Genomic DNA, 13,930 nt, shown 5'->3' on the forward strand with positions numbered 1-13,930 from the left:
AATGACATATTATAAGATAGATACATACTTTCATAAATATATAAAAGAAGCATAAATTGTTTCCTTTGGGTTATTCCATTAGGTAGGTTTTAATTTCAAATCACTTTCTGGAGCTACTTTCTAACTTCCTTAAATGTAATGCTGTGCTTTAATTTTTATCTCTTTCCTAGAAATGATTCTCTTTATTGCAAGGCTGCAAGATCATCCAGTGAGAGTGGAGCCAAATAAGCAGGAACATCATCGGATACACTGAAAGCATGTGAGTGCAACATGAATAGCTTTTTTAAAAAGTCGAAAAAAAAACCTGTCTCACGTGAGACATAAAATGCCTTTGAAATGACTGTGTTTGTGAATTAACATCATTAACTGCTGGATACTTGGCACAACCAAGCTCTCTGGTGACTGTGTCTTTGGTGCACACACCTGTGGCAGGGCACTGTTTCTCCTTTAGACGTGCAAACTGTAGTTTTGCCTAGAATCTCTGTGTCTCCGGTAACCACTTTGTGTCTAGCAGAGTTTCGAAATCTTCTATTCCGACCGCAGCTGCCTGTGTTCCCAATTGCTGTACTCTCTGCTTCCAACGGAACCCAGATTTATCCTTTATTTTTCTTTCTTGGTCACATGCATGCATCAGATGCCACACACAGCTCTATTTGCTTCCAGAAATTCAAGGTCAGCCAGTCAGTTTCTCTCTAAATCTTGAGTTCTCTATCACCTCCTGCCTCTGCAATATTTCCCTTGCCAGTTGCCAAGTCAGTATTTGCATACATGATCGTGCCACACGACTCTGCCTGGTTCTGACTAGAACCTGGCCATTTAACATGTTCTAGTCCTTTCTAGGTTGTTCAATTCTCTGTTGTCCTAGGGCTCAAACCTTTCCTTGACTTCCTTAGTCTCAGGCGACCCAGTTTCCTGGTTTATAGAGAAGATAAGGCTGTCTGACCTGCACACCACTGAATTTTTTTCTTTAGACCTCAAATATCTCTCTTATCTTTAACTGTATTCTGTTTCCCAACATAACCCCTTATTTTTTTAATCAATACTAACACTTTATATTTTTATCAACTTTATTAAATCAACTATTCCTCTCTTGATTTCCATTTTCCATTTTCCTGGTTGCTTCCTCACAGGCAAACCAAAAATATGCATTTTTTCCCCTCATTCTGGAAGCATTCAACCAACTAAAATCAGAAGGAACAAAATGCTTTAACCTCACTAATCTCTTGAGGTTTCTGCTCAAATTAAAATTCCTTTATCCTTTCACTTTTCTTTAAAGAACTGTCAATGCACTGTCAATACAAGGTGAATTCTGTAAGGGAAGGGGCGATTTTATTTATTTGTGCACTGTATTTTCAGTACCTAACACAGTGTCTAGAATGTCGGGGTTTTGTCAGTTAAGTGAATTTTTTCAGGACCCTTTCCTTTTTCACCCTCTACCTGAATATGAACACTTTACTTCAAGCACTGCTTATGCTACTCTCTCCAAGGTAACCAAACACAGCGACTGCCTCCTCTATCATTCCACCCAAGCAACGATTTAAATCCTCTCTAATATCCCCTGTTGTAACCTAGCCTCATCACTTCTTCTGGGTCTCAATCCTTGAGGTCAGGGTGATTAGTGTGGTTATTTCTTTATTCTCCCTAACTCTTAGCTAGGGGCACATTATTCAATATTTACTAATGACTTTAATTAATGTATTCAGGTACTGAGGGAGCCTCTGACATTGTTCTGATCACATTGGTACTACCTTTATCAAGATCTTTGTTTCTGGAAACGAAAAAGTGAAAATGTAATGGAATAGGCTGTTGTAAACCATTTGGAAATTGTCAAAGGAAGAATTTTAAAAATTATACAGAATGAATCATGACATTAACATATGTACTGCATAATTATTTGTAATCCATTTATTTAAGCAATTAATAATACCTATATATGATTTACATAGACACAGAGACAAATAACACTTTTAATACTGGCCACTTGAATGCACTCTGATCAAACTTTAGTGTGTTAAATTCTTATAGTATATATCAATTGGGGGTTCTGTGATAAACAGCATGTTTATACATGTGACTTACACAAATGTCACATAACTAAACCAAGTGGAAGCTGAGCCTTCTGATAAGCTAACATTTTCAAACATTTGATAAGACAACGTGTAAGCCCTGTGACTCTTCAAGACTGCGGACTACACATGTATAAGCACACATGTGCACATGTGTTTAAAACATTAGTTGTAGTCACTTGAGGAAATGAATAGCCCTGGATGAAATCATTTTGAAAGAAACTTGTCTTTGAAGTCCTTTAAATTCCCAATAAATACACACAATACAAGGTAGAAAACCACCAGGAAACTGTTCTAAGAATCGGAATAGAGACTAAGGAATCACTCCACACTCACATTCCCTCTGACCTCAATTTTTGACTTTCTAAAATAGGTTTTCATTTTGTACTGTCTTGGATTCTCTTCTTCCTCTCACTCATAGGGATCAGCTGCTGGAGTGGAGCATATTTGCCCCAGGTTTGATATTCTAAGACTCTTTGGGGACACTGTTTCCAGTAATTACCTACAGCTGCATGCACTAAAACCCACGGATTAAAGTTCCCCTCCATGCACCTTGCTCAGGCCTTTGGGACCCCTTCCAGTCAGTGGAAGGGGATCAGGCAAATCCAAACTGATTGTTTGGTGGCTTGAGGGCCAAATAATTTATTTTTTAATTAACTTTTCTGTTTTCTCATTATTTGTGACTTTATATAAACAGAAATAATTTATTTAAGAAAACTACGGTAGATTTAATTTGTTTTTTGGCCCCAGTAAAAGTCTTGAATGTAACCCATTTTCAGACTTAATGTTTGAATTCAATTGCTGATGTAATATCCACTCATGCAGATCTCTGATTATCAGAGGGAAGTTTGCAAAAATATGACTAATTCCCAAAATACAATCACAAGTTACTTAATGAGCCACAGGTTACTCTGAGAAATGCATTGCTAGGCAGTTTTATTCCTCTGTGAACAATATAGAGTACCATGACACAAAACTAGATGATATTACCTACTACACAACTAAACTAAGCGGTATAGTATATTTTAAAATTTATTTATTTGTTAATTTTTTCTCTTAAACTTTTTTTTTTTTTAATTTAAAACTAAGTCTAGGCCTACACAGGATCAGGATCATCAATATCACTGTCTTCCACCTCTGCATCTTGTTCCACTGCAAGTTCTCCAGGGACAATAACTTGCATAGAGCTGTCATCTGCTATAGTAACAATGCCTTCTTCAGGAATTCCTCCTGAAGGACCTGCCTGAGGCTGTCTTATATTTAACTTTTAAAACAGTATGTACATAGAAGGAGTGCACTCTAAAATGATATAGGACAGCAAGTACATTAATATGTAACATGGTTGTTTAATATAAAGCATTATTAATTATACATAATGTATATTTTTATACATCAGTGGCATAGTTGTATAAATAGCCCCTTTGTAAAGAAACCTTCCTTTAATTATCTTAATTTAAGTATGTCAGTTATTTCTTATCAGAAGTCTGGTATAATACCTCCCTCTGTCATTCTTTAATTAGCTTCATATTGACTAAAACTTTGCAAAGTAATAGTCAATAGTAGTATCCAACTACAGGTAGGTATTTAAAATAAAAAGCATGAACTGCCTGTCAGTACAGAAAGATATCTTGATTTAAAAAAAAGGGAAAGCAATATATTGCACGAGCAATGTTTGCTGTTTTCTTCCTTAATGTTTAAATTGGCCACTAAAGTACATTCAAGGACTGTTATTAGAGGTGGTACTATTTCTGGTGAGCTTTTCCTTTTATCTGGAAATTGCATCGTATTGTTGGCACTCAACAAGTCAGAGACTTATTTTAATTTTGCTGATTTATCTTTTTCATTTTTAAATAGGAGGTATCTAAAACCAATAGAATTAGATCTCTTCCTTTTGCCAAGAACTCAAATGAAAAACGTGCTTTGTTGTTCAATGACACAATTAGCCTTTGAACACTTTTTAACATTTGTGTTACAAGAGGCAGTTCTTGATATTAAGCTTAATGCTGCATAATGTTATACAATCACCCACCAAAATGTTTCTACAGCATTTTATCCTTTTAAATTTAGCTGCTGCTTTGAAATTCTAAAAGAAATTACAGACCTTTTATAGAAATTTTGGGAAATCAAGAAAATATTTAAAACTCTAACTCTAGACTCTAGAACAATGTAATGTTAGTTCAACTACCTCAATTTTCTTATATTGTTTAATCTTAGTGCACAAATAATATTTGTATATATAAGCCAGAGAATTTTCCAAATTCTTATATGACTTCATAATGATTAGCTTTAGATATTTTTAAGGAAACTGCTTGCCATGAAGTACATATCAAATGAATGATAGTTATTATTATATAACAAAAATACTCAATGTAGTTTTAAAAATATAAATTGCTTCCATTACAGGGACATTAAGATACACCTATTCCCATATTGTAAATTAGCAACTTTCATCAATTCTAAGATGTACATTGTTCTTATCAAATTTTTCACACTCTAAAATTGAGATACATTATATTGCAAAATAGTTTAATTTCAGCCTATTTTTTCTTTTGCATGATACATAAACAGCAAAGTTCATTGTATCTTAATATTTTAACTTCTGAGATTAGATTGCCAGACATTAGAGATGGTGTATGGGGGCATGTACTTGTGTGGCCATGGCTTTGGAAAGGTTGTACCTTATCCCTTACGTGGCATCTGGAAAGTCTTTCTATTTTTAATGATGAAAATTGTGGCAATGTCGTAAAATTTGGACAAAAATTTGTGAAACAAAAAAGAAAGCAATTAATTCCATTGCCTGAGTTGTAGAGCTTTAAAAAAGTTATTTAGCTACATTTCTCTTTTAAACTTCTAAATAATGCTTTAAGTCATGTATGTTATTTACAAAGAAAAATATGTTTATATTGATTCCTCAAGTCAAAGTATTAAAAATAAATGAAAAGTATTTTCCCCCTCTGAGACAGCATCTTCTTTTAAAAAGGAATACATTGTGGTTTGATAAACATACTTCTCTCAGTAATTCAGCAGAAACCATGTTCCATGTTGAACAGGAAAGTGAGCTAAGACATGTCAACAGGATGTTGCTAAGTACACCCTATCTGCAGGTCAAAACACCATTTACTTATAATAATACAAATTACATTTTAATCAATATGTCCTTTGCTATTAATCCACTTGTGACTGCCCAAGGAGGCTTCAATAGCATACTAGGAAAACCCATCCATCTAAAGAATAATTTCAAAGAAAAAGGAGCTGGAATCTTTAATTCCCAATTTCCCACATACAGAATAAGCATATATGTTTTGCAGATTTGTTTTTCTTGGAAGCACCTATCAGTTCTTTGTATATTCACATTTTTTTTAGCAAATTAAAACTTTTCTAGTTTATTTTGGTAACAGAAATTTGATCAACAGGCAATAAGTACACATTTTCTTACCTCTAACAAGAACTAGATGATTCATGATGTAATGCCTGCTTTACTACAGACATAATTCAGGTTTTTCTTACCTAAATTTGATCATTTTATTAATTTATACAATAACACACTCATTTTAGCAATATCAGAAAACATACTTCCCTTAAGAGTCTATACACTGTGATACTTCTCTGCCAAATACAACCATCAACTCTGATGCACGTACACATTTAGATATTTGCTCTATAGTTATCTTCATTGTTCATTCAATTATTTATTGCAAATGCCTTAATTTTTAGTAACTATATATGTAGCATGTTTATGTTTGCATATTACTTTGTAAACTTATTTCCTGAATTATTTAAGTCATACTTCACTGTTAAAAGTATGGCTTATGCAACTTTATATTGTTAGAAACAGTGCTAGGATGAACATGTCTATCAGTCTTTTGGGGATATCCTTCATTAACTTGGTAGAAACTACTTACTATAACAAACTATTGCAGTAGCAAGTATATATAATCTGAGTGTTTTACATCCCTGCCAAATCTAGGAAATTTTATCTAGCAGTGTAGGAGAGTACTTCTTTATTTTATTAAATATTTACAGAACTGATAAATGGCCACCCCTTCTATTTTTTTGATTTATCTTTATCACTAATGCACATTCACATATATCATGCATTTATTGTCTATTTTTTCCTTTTGTAATGGTCCATTTTTGTCCTTGACTAGATCATATTTACTGAGTACAAAGTAAGAAGAAATAATGTGATCTACAATACAGGTTCCTAGCAAAGAGAGAAATGAGCCATTCTCCCTACTGAGTGCGGCCGCCTGCTGGAAAGGAAACTCTTCCCCTGGAAGTTTGTGATGAATTTGGCATTTGTACTGAATGCCAAAAGCAAACATGCAATTTAGTGAACCTCAAGCCTGACTGGTTCTTGGCATTTGGGTTGATTAAAGGCAAAACAACGTAGATTTTGACTTTCTTTTTTTTAACCACCTGTTAGCAGGTGGTATCAACATTGTTAGAAGTAAAGGTTAGGGTCTTTCTACATTTAAATAAGCACTCACTGGTGGATACACATTCTTGACCATTAGTAATTTTTTTAGGTAGTGGATCAAGAATTTAGTCATATTCTATTTCTATTAATAGATTTACAATGTTTATTTCAGAAACCATTTTATCCATGTTTATATTCCCAGGCTGAGAATAATGTTTGTTAGATAGAAGAAGTTCAGTAAAGACAAAGTTATCTCCAGCTTGAAAATTTGAAAACCAATGACAGTAGTGACAGAGTGGTTTTTACTCTGGTGACCCACTAGAAGGAGAGTCTTTGGATTCAGTGTAAGCTTATCCAAACTCAAACTCTTTGCTTTGAATATCTCTAGCAATATCTCGTCTTATCCTATGATACTGTCACTCTTGTTTTACATTCTATCTGATACCATACATTAGATTAAAAAAAAAAAAAAGATGGGTTGAGACAAGCAAACTCAACATCTCAGTGGCTTAAAATAATAAAGAGTTCCTTCTGACTGCCACATTTGCAGATCAGCTGAGGGTTCTGCTCCCCGTTGTCCATCCTCCCAGATCCAGGCTGAGGTGGCAAATACTCCCAGGACCACTGATGGTTGCCAAGGCAAAGGAATGAAGAAGAAAAATGCTGAATAATTTTTCTCTGAAATGTTAAAGTTCCTACCAGAGTGACATGTGACATATCTGCTCCTATTTCACTGGTCAAAGCAAGCCATGAATTAAACTTCAGATGGGCTTTGAGAATGGGAAAATGAAAATCATTGAACATAATATAATTATATGAGTCTGAACAGATGAAAAGATTTGGCAAAACAAACTGAAGATATGAAAAACCTGCAGAGGAGGAAAAAATATTTATGGATGGCACCTTGCTCTGGTCACTAAATATTCATATCGCTCTGTTTTAGCCAGTTGTTTTTGCTTCTGTGACTAAACTATCTGACAATTACAATTTTAGAAGAGGAAAAGTTTATTTGGGGGCTCACAGTTTCAGAACTCTCAGTTCATAGATAGCAGTCTCCATTCCTCAGGGCTGGAGGTGAGTCAGAACATCATGACTGAAGAGTGTGGTGGAGGGAAGCAGATCACATGATGATCAGAAAGTATAGATATTCTATTCAACAAATACAAATATCTACCCCAAAGGCACACTCCTAATGACCCACCTCCTCCAGTCACACCCTACCTGCCTTCAGTTACTACTCCGTTAATCCCTGTCAGGGGATTAATTCACTGATTGGGTTAAGGCTCTCATAATCCAGTAATTTCACCTGTGAATGTTCTTGCATTGTCTCACACATAACCTTTGGGGGACACCTAATATCTAAACAATAATACACTTATATCTAGGCATATCACATTTACTCTCTAGTTAGAAGAAACAAAAAGGGAGTTCAGTTGCTGAATCCAGGGCTGCATGTCTGAACCATGGATTCTCACACTCTGAATTCTCTTTATTATGCCTGGTCATGGCTTCTGTTCAATGGAGACCTATGAATCCAAGGACAAATTAACTGCCATCTCACAGATATATGTAGTGATCAGACACTAAGAAAAAAATACTTTCTTGGCATTGGATGTGTTCTTTGATTAGGTGTAACTTTATTCTATTAGAGAGGTCCTATCCAGGATTATGTGTAATTTTATTCTATCAGAGGAAACCTTTTTACATAGAATTCCAATTCATATTGTCTTGCATCAGCCTTTGAGAAATTCTTTTAATTTCCATTTTCAACTAAATGCATTTAAACTGATACATAAAAACTTAAAATTGTGCTTATCAGTGGGATAACCTGATCTTTGCATGCGTGTATTGTGGAATGTTTAAACTAGGGTGAATTTTTCAATCTTCTGAAAATTTATCATTTCTTATGATAAAAACTTTCAAAATCCTTACTTTTAGCATTTTGAAGTAACAGTATATTATTATCTATAGTCGACACATTGTGCAATTATACACTATAACTTTTTGCTCTGGCTAACTGTAACTTATTATCCACTTGTCAATCTTAAACCATCTCTCCATCTTTCCTATTCTCCCCCATCACTGGTAACTATCATTCTCTGTTTGACTTCTGTGATAGCAGTGATTTTTAGAATTCACATTTGAGTGAAATCATATAGCTCTTGTCTTTCTGTGTTTGATTTTTTCTTTTAACACAAATTTCTCCACTTCTATCCATGTTGTTGGAAATGATAAGCTTTCTTTATTATGGCTGAATACTATTCTATTGCATACTAAGTTTTCTTTATCCATCCACCAGTGAGTGGATACTTACATTGTTTCTATTTCTTAACTATTGTAAATACTGCTGCAGTAAACACAGGAATGCAGGTATCTCTTTGACATACTGACTTCACTTCCTATCCATAGTGGAATGCTACTACTAATGAGCAAAATGGCACAAAGTACACTTGAGAGAACTTGCTTTCCCTTGAGTTATACACAGCTTTGTCAACCTGCTTTCTACTCTAAGGTGTTTTTTCATACAGTCTTTCCTCCCAAAACCTAGTTAACTCCTTGTCCCTTTGACTTCAGGAGACTCTCTTGTTTGTGATCCTGTTGCTACTTATTAAGCATACTTCTTAGCTTTTGCTGTATTTCTTTAGTTCCCTATTACTTTTTTCTCTTTCTAAACTGAAATATGGGTTTCTAGTGTCTGTTGGTTTTTAGTAGAACAGCTGCCTGTGTCTCATGTTCAACTCACACAAATAAAAAGGCAGCTGGACTCTTCCTCTGAGACAACATAATCCCTTCTAAGCTTTTAACAATGGGTTGGATGGTCATATTTTTATTGGATGTTTCCTGCAAGCTTGAATTATAAAGGTCTTTGTCCCCAAGAGCTTCTTGTTTTATATTTTATGCTGCAAGTCCCTGAAATTATGGAATGTCTTTATTCCTTTTAATTACTAACTTTAAGCTGGCTAATAATTTTTCAAATTCATCTCTTTTTTCCCTAGTGCATTGATAAATACAGACAAACTACAGAAGAAATATTCCATAGTCTAATTTTAAAAATAAAAATAAAAGTTCATTAGTTCTGCTGAATGACTGTCAACATAGGAGAGATAGTAATTTTGCCAACTGCTTCATCCTTACTTGAAAAAAGTTACCATATTTCTTATTTCTTAACAGTTTTCCCATTTGGTGTTCCTTAGGTCAGGGTCACATATTTTAGGTTTTGCTATGACAGCATTCTTTCAGGTATAAATTTCTTTATGAATCTGACTATGCTCATTGAATAAAAATGAACAAACCCAAAACCTCCAACATATCAGTGTCTTAATAATAAGGGAATATATTTACTTACACTGTGTATGCATCCTGGATCAACTCTACACTGTGATTTCACTCAACACTCCAGGTTGATGAGTTTCATCTCTGTGCTTTCATGGTTGCTTAGGGGAATAAACAGAACACAGAAAATGGCACGCTGACTATTAAATCCTTCACCCAGCAATGACAAGTGCAAATTCTGCTCACACATTATTGCACAAAGCAATATACGTCTACTCTCACAGGCACTGGAAACTACAATGTTACTATATGCCTGGAAGGGTAAGTAGAAAGTTTGAGGTAATAATTATAGTGAATACCATATTTTTATACTTTATTGTTGAGAAGAATTAACACATGGAGGTCAACCATTTTTCTCTTGTTGATAGTCATATCTTTATTCATTACATAGAAATAAGTAGATATAGAATACACGTTTGTTTAATGAAAGGGATAATACAGTTAACTTGTGCATCAACTGTGACAAAAATATCTGACAGGAACTACTTAGCGAAGGAAAAGTTTGTTTGGGGCTCAGTTTCAGAGGTTTTAGTCCATAGATGGCCAATTCAGTTGCATTGAGCTCAAAGGGAGGCAGCACATCATGGTGGAAGGACCCAGTGAAGGAGTGCTGCTCAGTCTTGGCAGCATCAGAAAATAGAGAGCAAGAGGGGTGAAGGCATCACGGGAAAGATGCACCCTTCCAGTCATATTCCTGGTGGCTCATCTCCTCAAGCCATGCCCCACCCACCTGCACTTACCATCCAGTCCATTGATACTAGTGTGCACTACTTAGGGTTACAGCTCTCTCACTTCCATCATTTCATGTCTGAACTTTCCTACTTTTTCACGAGAGCTTTTGGAGCACACCCTATACCCAAACCATAACAGTGGAATATAACGATGTTTTCTAAATATGGATAGTTAGAAAGATGCATGACATTTTAAAGTTGTAGAATTCACTTTTCTAATATCATTTAATGCAACTTCTCATGTCACTGTCCTTGTGCTGGTTTGCGATATTTATGTTGATTTTGCTCTTGAAAATTCCCTCTGTGTGTCTCACAAGTTTTGAGTGATGACCAGCCTTCCAAAGTGGAGTATAAAGTTACTGACAAACTGTAGGTGGTTGAAATAAGCACCGAAGGCACACTAGAACATTGGAAGGGGACTGTTGAATCACATTCTTTATCAGAAGCATAGTTTAAGTGACCTTGATAAAAGACTTGATTGAGTTGCCAAGAACTGTCAATGCAATAGCAGTAAGGAAGCATGTGGTTAGGGTTTTTGTTATTTTTTTTCCTTTTTCTCTTGTAAACTTCTTTAAGTGAATGAAACATTGCACAACTCTACAAAAGTTACAGTTGTGGTTAAAAATAGTTTATTCATTGCTAGAAGAGTGGAGAGATGTCAAACTTTTTCTCAGGAAACGAGCATGTTCTTATTTGACAATGTCATGTGTTTTCAGAAAAATTGTAATTTATTATAAAAATCTATGGCTTTGTGGTGTAAGGGAAAGGGAAGAGGTAGGAGAGGCAGGGAAAAGAAAGGAGAAAGAGAGAAAAATATGAAATAATTATTGACTTTAAGTGTTGAATCACATATAACTTCCGTTCCCCACAAATTAAGAATGAAATTCTTTAAAATATAAATTCTTTTTAATATAAATCTAGTTTGCAAAGCATCTGATAACTAAGAGTATTTTCAAACTCAAGTTTGTTGTACTCAGTGAGACTTGGTGCTATTTGCCCTTGGGAAAGTACAAAGAGTTTAAGTACTTTGCATAAAGTACCACAGAATGAAGGATTCAAAAATGAGGTTCCGGCTTAGAAAAAGTCTGCATCATGCTGTATTATGCCTCCCTCTCTTATCTTTGATATAAATCTATAGGGTTGTAGATGGTATTAGTTTTACATTGCGGTGGTAACAAATTATTACAAACTTGTAGATTTTTTAAAAAGTGATTATCTTGTAATTCTGTATAATAGAAACCTGGCAGATTTCTCATCTGAATTTTATCAGATGTCATTAAGGCTGTGTTCTTTTCTAGTCTCCATGGGTCAATCTATTTCTTTGGTAATAATGGTTGCTGGCAAACCTCAGTTCTTTGCAGTTATGGGACTAAGATTCCTGTTGCCTTGCTGGCTATCAACTGAGGACTATCCCACCTCTGTAGGTAATTCACATTTCTTGGCTCATCTTCAAAGATAGCAACAGCAGGTCAAGTTCCTCTCATATTTCCAATCTCAGTTCCTCCTTCAATTTTCATTCTCTTACCTATTTTTCTCTTTTCCAATTTTAAGTGTTTGATTAATTTGGTCCAAACTGGGTAATCTGTGATAATTTGCCCATTTCCTTCATTTTAATCATCTCTGTGAAATATTTCATAAGGTAACATATTCACATGTTCTGGAAGGTAAACATACACAGTAAAACAGTCATAGGTTCTGAAAATTGGGATAGGGAGCATATTTTTCTTCCTACAACAAATAAATAAATTTTATATTCATATGTGGGATTCTTTGAGATAAATCACTAAATGGAATATTAAAATTTTCCAGTTAGAAGTAAACATGAGAGTAGCCACTCATGGATTTAAATTAACTTCAATGTAGTCTACCCCATTAGCATGGAGAGAATAATTGCACTTTCTCCTAGTTACAAAAGTATAGTGAATTTATCATACTTAGCCCAGACCTATTCCCAGCAGAGGCCCCATAAACCAATGTGTAAAGGAGCATGCAACCAGAGGCTATCTGCTTAGTTTGTGAATGTGAAAGCACTTTGTGGGCTCATAAATAGTCATAAAGTGCTTTTGTTTAATATCTTCACTGTATTACGATCATGAATGTGTGGCCCTGTCTGCTGACTGTGTCCTCCAAAAATAAGTACAAATATAGTGTGTGATTAAACTTGACTAAAGTAGAGTTAATTAAGCAGAGAGAAGAAAAATCATGGAATATTTGAAAGGCATCTTTATTTTGATAGAGTTAATAGAGAAATGATTATTAGAAAAAATCTGTGTCTTCTTGGCCGTTGAAGTTGTCCCAATGAATACTGGCTTCCAAGATACTGATTTCTGCTAAGCAGATGGAAAAGTTTTCTAATATTCTGACTAGTGTAATGATCTTCATTATGAGATGGTAACATCCCTGTTACTAAAGGTCATTAAGCATTGGCAGAGGAGCCCTTAATGGGGATATTGTTGATCAATTTGAGTGCTAATGAGATAGACTGAATACGTATTTGAGTTGAGTGGCCCTGTTTTCCTAATCAAACATTCTAAAAATTCTTGATCTGATATTTTTCCTAACATTTTTGTCTTACAAAAGAGCATATTTTTCTTCCTACAACAAATAAATAAATTTTATATTCATATGTGGGATTCTTTGAGATAAATCACTAAATGGAATATTAAAATTTTCCAGTTAGAAGTCTTACAAAAATGTAAAAATTAAATCCTATGCTGTCTGAATTGAATTGTCATATTGAAAAGCATGGCATTTACATCAAATGTGTAGATTCCTATGTGTTAACAATGCTAATTATTATTGACATTAATTGATCACTATGCACTCTTCCTTTGTTAATATTAGCATTATGGGAAGCAATTTCTTAGCATTATGCTGGGTTTTTGAGATACATATGCACAGACCAGATCATACAAGATTTTATGAATTTGTAGAGGGAAAGAGACAGTAAAATTAGTAGTTATTCTAGAAAGATGATAAGCTGAATGATGGGATAGAAAGAATGGCAGAGAGACCAAATAAAATGAGGTAATCAGAGAATAATTTTCAGGGATGCAGATATTTAAACTGATCCTGAATTGTAGGAACGAATGAGCTCCTTCAGAAAATCCTACTAAGTTATGTATGCTTTCAAAATCCTATGAATTAAGAACTTTTGCTATGTGAATTTCATAGAGGAATAAAGTGAGACTTTATAAAGGTTTACATGCACAAGTTTAAAGGCTAACAAAGCTTGTATTGGTATCCAAATCTATATGATCCTAGAGCCTGATGGAGTTGAAATCCATGACCTTTAGTTTTTAGATCCTTTCAACGCAACTTTCTGTGACTGAAACTGACTAGTACAACTTCAACAGAGTGAACATATGGAGCCAGGATTT

General features: G+C 34.5%; 1 protein-coding gene across 3 annotated transcripts in view; it reads left to right on the plus strand.

Moving 5' to 3' along the window:
* Window positions 1-13,930, plus strand: part of Lrrc4c (leucine rich repeat containing 4C) — a 1,170,008-nt gene that overhangs the window by 466,019 nt on the left and 690,059 nt on the right. For all 3 annotated transcript variants that reach the window (XM_047517277.1, XM_047517278.1, XM_047517279.1), the window contains one exon: window positions 171-259. The gene's annotated coding sequence lies outside the window, so the exon portion shown is untranslated. The remainder of the gene's footprint in view (window positions 1-170; window positions 260-13,930) is intronic.

Source organism: Sciurus carolinensis, chromosome 11 (genome assembly GCF_902686445.1).
Source record: "Sciurus carolinensis chromosome 11, mSciCar1.2, whole genome shotgun sequence".
NCBI lineage: Eukaryota > Metazoa > Chordata > Mammalia > Rodentia > Sciuridae > Sciurus > Sciurus carolinensis.